Source organism: Monodelphis domestica, chromosome 2, assembly GCF_027887165.1.
Source record: "Monodelphis domestica isolate mMonDom1 chromosome 2, mMonDom1.pri, whole genome shotgun sequence".
NCBI lineage: Eukaryota > Metazoa > Chordata > Mammalia > Didelphimorphia > Didelphidae > Monodelphis > Monodelphis domestica.
Window position 1 is genome coordinate 298,628,854 of NC_077228.1, and position 12,235 is coordinate 298,641,088.

Consider the following 12,235-nt stretch of genomic DNA (forward strand, 5'->3'; position numbering starts at 1 on the left):
TCTTTCCTTCCTCTTTTTCTTCCCTTTCTCCTTCCTTCTTTTTCTTTATTCCTTCCTCTCTCCCTTCCTCCTTTCCTCCCTCCCTCTCATTCTACTTTCCTTCTTCTAGGCCTCCCTCCCTCCTTTTCTTTCTCCCTCATTCTTTTCCTTCCTCCCTTCTTTTTTCACTACAAGTCTCCCTTCCTTCCTAGCTATCTTTCAGTTTTCCTAATTGTCTACTTACCTTCCTAGCTACCTAACTACGTATTTTTCTATATTTTTCTACCTATCTACTTTCTTACTTATCTTCTATTCTCCTTTCTGTCTCATTCCTTTCCTTGATTCTTTCTTCCTTCCATCCCTTTTCTCTTCCTTTCTTTTCTTATTTCACAGACCTCTGTCTCTTTTTGTCTCTCTCTCTCTCTCTCTCTCTCTCTCTCTCTCTCTATTAGTGTAGTAAAGAGAATCAGCAAGACTTATATTCAAATTCTCCCTCTGATTCTTTCTCTCATTAGGTCTATGACTCTAAGAAAGACATTTCATCACAGCCTCAGTTTCCTTATTTGCTAAGTAGATATACTAGTACCCAGGATTCTGTAAGAATCAATTGAGATAATACAAATAAGATACTCTATAAATGTGATGGTCGCTTTATCTAGTTAGCTAGCTATCTTTGTCTACCTAGTCAACTGCTTTGTTTTTGCCTAATTAGGTAATTATCTTTCTGTGAGTCTACATACCTACCTAGCTAACTATCTGTCTAACTGTCAATGTATGCATGCATGTATGTATGTATGTATCTTTCTTTTTTCATTCTTCCTTCCTTCCTTCCTTCCTTCCTTCCTTCCTTCCTTCCTTCCTTCCTTTCTTTCTTTCTTTCTTTCTTTCTTTCTTTCTTTCTTTCTTTCTTTCTTTCTTTCTTTCTTTCTTTCTTTCTTTCTTTCTTTCTTTCTTTCTTTCTTTCTTTCTTTCTTTCTTTCTTTCTTTCTTTCTTTCTTTCTTCCTTCCTTCCTTCCTTCCTTCCTTCCTTCCTTCCTTCCTTCCTTCCTTCCTTCCTTCCTTCCTTCTTTCTTTCTTTCTTTCTTTCTTTCTTTCTTTCTTTCTTTCTTTCTTTCTTTCTTTCTTTCTTTCTTTCTTTCTTTCTTTCTTTCTTTCTTTCTTTCTTTCTTTCTAGCTAATAGCTCCTAGTTAGAGGAAGCATACCATTTAACAAATCCATGATCTCAGTGGAACTAAGTATTCTCCACTATTTCAAAAGCAACATTATGGAAACAAGAAAAATGCAGAGCATCAACTTTAAAGCACTGAGACAAGAATAAGGGACCCTGAATTTGGATGCTGAAATAAAACCAAGATATGGAACTTAACAAAGATGAATGGAATAACTCTGGCACAGAGGAGTCTGATGTGCAAGGAACAAGACCTTCTGGGCTCTTTCAACAATTAATCCTAGACTTGCCAATCAGAGAATGTGGAAAAAAGGCTCTACCTACAGTGTAGGGTATGGCAGGAGCACAATGAAGTTGGTTCACAGAATGTAATTTTTCCCTATCATTTTATTTCAAGTTATACATCCTACTTTGTACTTAGCTACTCTGAGCTTGACATCAGCCAGGCAGACACATCCATTTCAAAACGGCATGTGTGCTGCTCTGTATGCAAAAGATATCCATGAGCATTAACTAAGTTTGCAGGAGGAATTAGGATCAGTAATAAATGCTTTAGCAAAGAGGCTTTTGGGAATCAAAATGTGTCTTCGGGCAAAATTCTCATAAACTAGACATCATCTTTGATTTACAGTTTATAGTATTTTCTTCACTGTATCCAATATCCCCAGCTCCAGGGCTCCTGCTCTGTCTGCTATGATTGACTGCCGAAGGTGGGAGGGCAGTGCCATGGATTGAAGTCAAGTCAATGGAATTAGGAATTGGGCAAAACACAAAACTTCAGTTTTATACAAGATGGATCAGAGTTGTGGGTTCTTCCTTTGATAGCCAAAGAAGATGCTACTTCCCAAAACACAACTGCTGTTTGTGAAGAAGTTACTGGTCTTACTTTTCTATATTATCATTTTATGGCAAGCAGAAGAAGGAAGATGATGCCTCTGAAGGCACCCTCCATTCTGCTCTCTTTCCTAGAAAGTGCAGTATCCTCAGGAATATATTAGCACAACTACATTTGCCCTAGAAAACTTTTCAATACAAATGATCAGAAGAATTATTTATAGATGATACAATTAAAGTTCTTCTGTCTGCTAACCAGGAATTAGGAAATTTCATATTGGGAAGGTAGCTTGACATAGTTCTTAATGTTACCTTTGAAATTACAGGACCTATATTCAAATCCTATGTCTGACAGTTATTAGCTGGATGGCTCTGGGCAAGTCACTTGAATTCTCTAGACCTCTATTTCTTCCTCTATAAAACCAGGGAGTTGGACTGGATGATCTCTGAGGTTTCTTCCAATTTGAGACACTATAAAGGCCATTTTACAAAACATTTAAAGCAGTAAGGTAGAATGACAAAGAAAGTACCTAAGAGTAGTCATTAACATTATTAATTAGAAATATCTCTATAATACAATAAATATTCATTAAGCACTACATTATGTCAAGCATTATGCTAGACAGAAAATAATAAACATAGATAAAATGTAATCATGCCTTTATGGAATGACAGAAGCAGCTAAGTAGTATAGTGGACTGAATACTGGACCTAGAGTCAGGAAGACTTGAATTCAAATCCTGGTTTGGATAATTTACTAACTAGTATGACGCTGGGTAACTCGTTTAGCATTCCTCAATTGGTAAAATGAGGTTTAAAGTAGCACCTACTTCCAGGGTTACTGGGTAATCAAACAAGATGATATTTGCAAAGCATTTAACACATTTCCTGACACATATAAACACTTAATGATTTTTTAAAATATTTCTTCCTTTTTTCAGTGTAAAGTATGTCTGCCTTGTGTGGGAACTTCATCTAGTCAGCATCACAACTTGTATACAGAGATCAAAAGGTTAAGTGACTTACCCACTAGTTTAGGTTATTTTAATCAGTTTCCTGAGTACAGGTAATCAACATGTGTGTGAATATATTTATATATGAAAATATACATATTCTATATGATATGTGTATATGTCTATATGTATACATATGTGCACACATGTTGGTTGCCTATATATAAGTATATACATACATATATATAATTATATATGTCTATATAATGATCACAGCTAACATGCACCCATCATAAGAAGGCAACACATATTTTAATGTAAATTTTATTTATTTATAAATAATGTAAATTTTAAATGCTAGACAGAGTTTATTGAAAGTAAAATATATTCATGACTGCAATATATTTGGTGTTAGATTTTAAAACTAGATACCTATAAACAAAAAGCCCTTTCTTAGGTTTCCATGGCACACAAAGGAAATTACCCAAGTCCCTTAAAGCTGGGAAGTAAGAATTATTTCCACTTGGTCATACTCTAAACCAACAACAACTACTACCTTTTCACCCTGGGATAATGTAACAATAGAATGTCTAGGGGTCTAGAAGTGGAATGAGCTGGAAGGGGATAGGAATCAGCGATAACTGGGGATTCCAGGAGGTCCAAAGAATGTGGGCTAGCAGGCAGACCTCTTTTAGAATCCCTAGAATCCCAGAAGCTCATGAATTGGCTTTTGCCTACGTACGAGGCTTATACCAATGTGTACTAACTGCCAGAGGAAACATTGATCACTACTGCAACAAGAAACTAGTTAGTCACAAAATCAGGTGACCACCTACCTGATCTGATGTGTCCTGATTTTATGATCAATCTAGCAAATAGAATAAGGAAATATATCATCAATATCTAATCAATATTTGAGTATGTATCAATTTGCTAATATAATGACAGTATCACCATAGGTGATATGACAACTTAAAACAAATATTTTTTTATTATCTAAGATTCAGAAGACATTATGTTGAATTAAATGTTGAATTAATATTAGGCCACCATGACCCACATGTGATTATCATATTGTGTTTTTATTACATTCTCAAAGTATTTGTGAATATGCATACTTATCCTAGATTCAGTATAAAGGCACTCAAGTCATAGTAGACATATAATAGTTGTCACATATCAAAGTCAAAGGTAGAATTTGAACCCAAGTCATCTTAACTCTGAGGATGAGCCCCTCTCTGTTTTGCCACACTACTTCTCCTATATAAGGAATAAAACATAAACTCATAAGAAAGTGATTATAGATCTAAAATACAGAAGGTTAACAGCATCAGGAAAATGTTCACCTTTAGGATCATATAACAAATTTCTAAATAACTATGTATGCAGATAGAATAAAAAGGAAGGAAGGAAGGAAGAAGAGTAGGAAGAAAGGAAGGAAGGAAGAAAAATGATAAATTTAATTTCTGTTCTGAGCCATCATGGGTATTCTCAGCATGTGACAGTTTTAAAGTAATTCAGAGGTCCTTTAAAAAAAACAATATAATATTTGGCAGCAATGATGAGTATGTTTTCCACTGAGAAACCTGATGTTATTATCATTAAGTAATTTATATTCTCCTAAATTACTTCCTTGTAGTTTCAAGCATTCTATTCTTCTTGTCCTTCTCTCTTTCCTTTCCCTCCAAAGACTTCCATTGTTGGCCTGAAGCTATGGGAAAGCTCAAGAACATTATGTGATTTATTTTCAACAAGATGTACTTATTAGTAAAAGAATGTATAAGTTGGTAATAAACAAGAGAAAATAGAGAGGTAGATAGCAAGAACATATTGGAATAGTGACAGTTTGAGCAATGAGGCCTGCCTTCAAATATATCTCTTAAGTTGATCATCCACCTATTGACAAATAGAATAATAATCTCTTTGGAGCTTGAGAACTTTGAAAAGTGTGCTCCATTAACATGAAATAGTACAGAAGGGCATAACAAAACAGTTCCATAAGTGAATTGCTTAAGCTTTCCCCTAAAGGCCAAACATTTTTTTCAGGGAGCTTTTCACTGTGTTTTGAAAGGGTTTATGTGAATTTATTATGTATATTGGTTCCAGATCATCAGCTTCGCCTTTGAATTTGAGATTTGCCATCTCCTACAACTTTTCCTTGACTTTCTAGGATAATCTTTTTTTTTTCTTTTTTTATATATTATTTTTTATTCTTTTCCTTTTCCTTTTTCTTTTTTTTTAAATATATTTTATTTGATCATTTCCAAGCATTATTCGTTAAAGACATAAATCATTTTCTTTTCCTCCCCCCCACCCCCCATAGCCGACGCATAAGTCCACTGGGCATTAGATGTTTTCTTGATTTGAACCCATTGCTTTGTTGATAGTATTTGCATTAGAGTGTTCATTTAGAGTCTATCCTCTGTCATGTCCCCTCAACCTCTGTATTCAGGCAGTTGCTTTTTCTCGGTGTTTCCACTCCCATAGTTTATCCTTTGCTTATGAATGGTGTTTTTTTCTCCTGGGTCCCTGCAAGTTGTTCAGGGACATTACACCACCACTAATGGAGAAGTCCATTACGTTCGATGATACCACAGTGTGTTTGTCTCTGTGTACAATGTTCTCCTGGTTCTGCTCCTCTCGCTCTGCATCACTTCCTGGAGGTTGTTCCAGTCTCCATGGAACTTCTCCACTTTATTATTCCTTTTAGCACAATAGTACTCCATCACCAACATATACCACAGTTTGTTCAGCCATTCCCCAATTGATGGGCATCCCCTCGTTTTCCAGTTTTGGGCCACCACAAAGAGCGCAGCTATGAATATTTTTGTACAAGTCTTTGTGTCCATTATCTCTTTGGGGTACAGACCCAGCAGTGCTATGGCTGGGTCAAAGGGTAGATATTCTTTTAGCACCCTTTGGGCATAGTTCCAAATTGCCCTCCAGAATGGTTGGATCAGTTCACAGCTCCACCAGCAATGAATTAATGTCCCTATTTTGCCACATCCCTTTCTAGGATAATCTTAACAGTCATAACCTTTGGATTTCTCTAAGACATAGCAACCCCCCTTACTGAATCCAAATCCTAATCACTTCTTCTCAAATAGAAGTGTACCAGATAAATAAAGTTTCTTTTATCTCCTCTAATTATACTTTATATGAGCAAATATAAAATAATGTTAGAATAACACATAGCGTATTTCCTATCTTTGCACCTTTTAATCTTTCTTTCTCTCTGTTTTACCTCAGGACCTCAGATTCAATGACTTAGAAATGTTTTCTGTTTTATTCTTAGACTTACCAAGAATAAGGAAAATTTTTACTAGAGTTTCTCTGAAATGACAAGATTCTCTCTTGTACCAAATGCAACACCATAATTTTCCAGAAAATATAGGCTTTTAATTTAGAGAAATTATTCAGAATTCACATGAGGGAACAGGTCTTTTTCATTTTTATCATTAACACTTTAGTCTCATCATTTACCAGGAAGAGCATGACTAAATGGATTATACTGGGCTAGGAGTCTAAAAGCATGAGGTAAATATCTTAATTCTGATATTTACTATTACAGTGATCTAGAATGAGTCTTAAACTCAAATCATTGGAGTTGGAAGAGGCCTCAGAAGTCATCTAGTCCATGTCCTTCATTTTAAAGGCAAGGAAATGGAGACCTATTGAGGTTTAGTAACTTGTCTGATATCCCATAGGTATGGAGTATTAAGGAATGAATCTGAATCTAAGTCCTCTGACTATAGAAACCATACTTTTGCAATTTATTTTTGTTTATACTTTATTTATTTGCAATTATTATTTGTTCCTCAGTCACCTTCCTAAGATTTATCTACTAATTCATAGTGGTTTTGTATCATTGAAAATCTTTTACCCTAAAAAGGAACTACATTTCCCAGGAGCCCACTGTCTTCCTGTCATTACTTACTTCCTGTAGATAGGAGATATTAGGTGGGGACATGGAAGGTCCCACCTCTTTACTTCTGGTCCCAAGCTTGGTGGTAGTAAGGTGGAAATTTGAACTGACTGATCAATCATGGGCATGTGGTTTTTATTTTGTATGTTATTGAAATTTAATTTTAACTTTTACAGTTTCTAATCTACATTAGTGTAAGGATAAGAAAGAGCATAAGATAGTGCCTAGAGATATCACCAGAAAGATGTATATTCTCTCTACTAAGAGAGGTTGGTACCATTTCAATGACTTATAACTGTTGAGATTTGCCTAGCACACTGAAGGGTTAAGTGATTTGTCAAGGGTCATATATCTAGTATAAGTAAGAGGCAAGTCTTGAACTTGAAACTGATATTTTCAACCTCAGGCCAATTCTCTAGCCTTTTTAGTTGCTTTAAAGTGCTAAATCCAAGCACTACATATTGCTTGAAGTCCTTCCCAGGTACTAATGCCTTCTTACCTTCCCTCCATTTCCCAACTTCCTTCTTTTTTTATCACATATATATGTATATATATATATATATATATATGTATGTGTGTGTGTATAGTTTGTTTCTCAGGATAGAATATAAGCTCCATGAAGGCAGGGACGGTTTCATTTTTGTTTCTGTATCCCCAGTATCTAGCATAGTGACTTTAGCCTTTTAATTGTTTAATAAATGTTTTCTGTTTCATTGATTATTTTTATTCTTCAACAACATAAGTTTATAAAATGAATGGGGCAAATTTTCCCTTTATGTCACACATAGATACTATTTAATCAATTCAATACTTATTAAATATTTACTATGTATATAAATAGAGACTGGCCATGTTGTCTGGAACTAGGAAGTTCCATGATCTGGAACTAGGAAGATTTGGAATCTGCTCCTGCCTCAAAAACATACAACTTATGTGCATGAATGTATGAGTGAGTAAATGAAAAACATTTACTAAAAACTTACTATGTACCAAACAATGAGGTTACAAATACAAAAAGAAAGCAGCCCATGCCCTCAAGAAGCTCACGTTTTAATAGAGAACAACACATACCTCAAGGAAGGGTGTCATAGTTCAGAAAGTCAGAGACAGCAAGTAGAGTCACAGGGAAAGTAATTGATATATCCTTTTAAAAAACAATGATAGTATTGATTGATTCCTAGAGTAAGAGATAGAAAGGGAAAGGAGAATACATACCTAGGCAGAGAAGATGGTCAGGATGGACATTTGGAAGGAAAGCCATTTCTGATCATGGATACTCATCTATAAAATAGGGATAATCATGTGTACTATCTCACTGGATTTTTTTGGGAATTGAAAGAGATAATAGAAACGTTTTGCAATTCATAAAATACCACATGAATGTGAGCTGTTACAGTGAACATGGCTCAGCACATTGGAACTAAAAAGATCATGTTTGTTTTGGCCAATTGTTGCCTCTATTCTTCCGATATATTATAAACTAAGCACATAATACTCAATAGTTATGAAATATAATTAATAGCAATGCAAATAAATAAGCAGGAACTGTAATAGGCACCAACCCTCTAATGTGCCATGAAATCATGCATCTTTTCCTGTAAAATGTTTTTTCCTTCATAAAATAGAGGGAAGGAGAGGATTTGGCTTAATTACCTCAGAGGTCCATTCTGGATCTAAACCTGTGATCCTATAACCTCTTTCTGCATCCATTACAGAGTTGTGCCCTTTGCCTTACTCTTTCCCCATTAAATCCCACAAAATAAAAACAAAATATGTTGTACATTTTTAAAAGTTTACCTAAACAACCTGAAATTTGAGCAATAGAAAAGAAATAGTTCTTTAAGACAGAGGATAGGTGAGGGACATCAAGGACAGCATAATACATGTATTATTCAAAGTCAGTCTCTGTATTGGTTATTTTTGTTTAATTCCTTGTTGGAAGAAGGAGTGGCATAATAAATAGTATACAAGCCAAAAATCAGACAGATCTGAGACCTTGAATTCAGATATTGACACATTATGGCTTTATGACACCAGACAAGCCACTAAACATTTGTAATCTGCAAAAGTGGGAGAGGTTTCCTCACTGGGGAGTCCCTACAACAATGAAAGCATAGATTTAGTCAATTTAAAAAAGGGGTTTTCCTTAGTTACAAGAGAGGAAATTCAATTAGGAATGGGCTTCAACTAGAAATAGCAACGATGTAAAACAAGTCACCAATGATTTGTTGTTGTTGTTGTACCTAAATTTTTCAAGAAAAATTGTGAAGCAATGGAACTCCTCTCTCTTTGAGATCCCATTGAGGCCCAAGTTTGGGATGTAATATCCATTTTTCCCTGTTGGCTTTCAATCTACAGTTGGACAGCTGTATCTACAGACTGTCAGTAAGGGGTGGGGGTTTAGTCTCTCTGTTTGTATTGTGTTTGTGTTAGTCTAACACCCATGTCAAATCGCTCCAGCACTGAGTATACTTGAAAGGTTCAGTCTGTGAGGTGGCAGAGGGATTTAGAGAGGGGAAGGGGGAGAAACTCCCCTATTTTCTTATCTCATTCAAATTGAATTGCCCATCTCTGGTACCATGTGCCCCACAAAGAACCAACCCAATAAAGATAAGTGATCTCTTGGGGATCAAATAGTCCCTGTCAGCTGAGGATTATGCCCCCACAATCTGTCCCTTAGTACTTTTATCCTCCCCCATTTGAAATAACTCCAGTAACAAAATCTTTGAATGACTCAAGAGATGGTGGGGGGTGGGAGACTTCTCAGTATGACTGTCATTTTGGTTCAAAGAAGAAGAAAGAAGTTGATTTGATGCCTTGTATTCCAGTAACAATGTGTGAAAAGATTCATTTAAGTCTCTGATCCTTGTTTGTGGTGGGACCTAAAAAGATCTGAGCATTTAACAGCCTCACAGCATTCTGCTTTTTAAGCTTTTTTTTCTTCTTATTTATGTCCTAGTTGTTAAAGCTAGAATTGTTTCCTTTATTGTTTAGTGAAGGAAAGGGGTGGAGGAAGGGGAGAGATGACAAATTGATATCAATTCCTTGAAAAGCAACAGCTCTGCCTTTTTATTTAATAAAATAAAATGAAAGTGACTAAAGTCCTTTATCCTGGAAAAATTTGACTTTGAATATTTTTATAATCATTAAAAACAGACAAAAATTTCCCCAGATAACAGATAGTCTTGTGCCCCAACATGGATTAATGAAACTAAGCTCTTTCAAGTAACCAATTAACAACCATTTATTAAGCAGCTACATGGTAGACCCTGTGACTAATACTGGGGATACAAAGACAAGAAATGAAACAATCATTGCTCTCAGAGAGGTTACATTCTATTGGGAAAGTGAAATGTGTATGAGGTTAATCTACAAAATAAATAAGATGCAACTTTGAGGATGGTTGGAGAGAACACTGGCTTGTAGGGATCAACCTTGACTTCCCAGAAGATAGCATTTGATGGGGGCAGCTAGGTGGCTTGGTGGATTGAGAGTCAGGTCTAGAGAAGGGAGGTCCTAGGTTCAAATCTGGCCTCAGACATTTCCCAGATGTGTGACCCTGGGCAAGTCACTTGACCCCCATAGCCTAGCCCTTACCACTCTTCTGCCTTGGAGCCAATACACAGTATTAATTCCAAGATGGAGGAAAGGGTTTAAAAAAAAGAAAGATGGCATTTGAGCCCTCTTCGAGGGGCAAATTTTATGAAGTGAACCAATGAAAAGGAGAAGTCATAGGCTCAGCATCACCCTAAGGTGATGTGGCAAGACCTAGTCTAACTAAAGACTTGTTCAATTTATCCTCTGTTTCTAAAGGTAGGAATGAACCCCAGCCTGTGTGAGGTGCTCCTGACCTGGAATTAGTGGAGTAACTGACAAGGAAGAGGTATGGTCTGAGACAAGGAAAAAAAAAAACATTAAAAAAGTTAAGTTAAAGAGTTAAAGTTAGCTTGTTACTTTGGAACATTGGATTTTTAACAAGAAAATGTGAGCTCAAGTCCTGCATGTAAGTCTTACATACAAGTCTTTCTAGACCTCATTTTTCTCATCTATAAAGTGAGGGTTTGTGACTAGATGACTTCTGAGATCCTCCCCAACTCTTGATCTGTGTACTATACTCTCATCTAAGTTGGGAACAGAAGGATAAGAAAAATATGAAAACAAGGAAGAGAGTAATCATAAAATTAAATTAAGGAATTTTGATTAAAGTAGTATAACAGGAGGGAGTAGGAGGAGATTTTCTCTGGGAGGAATTGTGATTCTAATTAGTATATGGAAACAAATAACAGATTAAATTCTGACTCAAAAGAGGAGAGAAAAAAATTAAATTAACATCAATGAATTAGATAGAGAAAAATAATTAATTTAGTCATTTTAACTTTACATGTGAATGCATTCAATGAATTAAAAAATAAAAAGTGAAAGATTACAAATTTTATAATGTATTTGACAGAAGAAACATAATTGAGACAAAATAACACAAAAATGAGAGGCTAGAGCAAAATATATTATGAATCAAGAAATTTCAAAAGAGGAACATGAGTAATCACAGTTTCAAAAAAGAAACACACCAACAGGGAAACTACAAGTAACATAGGCAATAAAAAATATAATTATTAAATTTATTTGCACTGAATAACATTATTGAAATTCTGAAAGTGACACTAAAACTTGCAATATAATATTAAGTATAGCAGTAATTGTAGGAGATTCTAACATTCCTCTTTAAAAGCTAGATAAAATTTATAAAAAAAATTTTTTTAAAGGAAAAGAAGGAACTGAGGAATTACATGTGAAAGATCTAGGGCAAATTCAAAAAATATCAAAGATTATACAACAAATTATTGGTACCAATAGAATATTTTAATAAGGTGATCATGTTATAAAGCATTAAAAGTCTCACATAATTATTAAAAAAAAAAACAAAGGAAACCTGAGCAAAAGATACAGACAAATTGGAAACTAATGAGAATAAATCACAGAAAATAAATGATAAAGACAAAAATGAGACTACATACAAATGTTCATGGACTTCATCTAAAGGTGTGGTTTTTTTTTTTGTTTAAATAAGAACATTGGAAAATAGAGGACAAAGGAAATGAAAGCATGATACAGTATAGAAACATATATTTTTTTAATTGAAAACTCTAGAACTATAGAACAGCAAGGGATTTTTGTTATTAAAAAGACTATCAAATTCAATAAAATATCACCTAAAAATCATCTAACTTGATAATAGAAATGAGGAAAATAAAATCACCATAATTAAAAGAGGGAAAAGTGAATTCACAATGATTAATAATGAATAATAAATGTAAGCATCCCTAATTACTATGTTAAATTATATTTTAGTAAAACTAATACTTTAAAAAAAATGA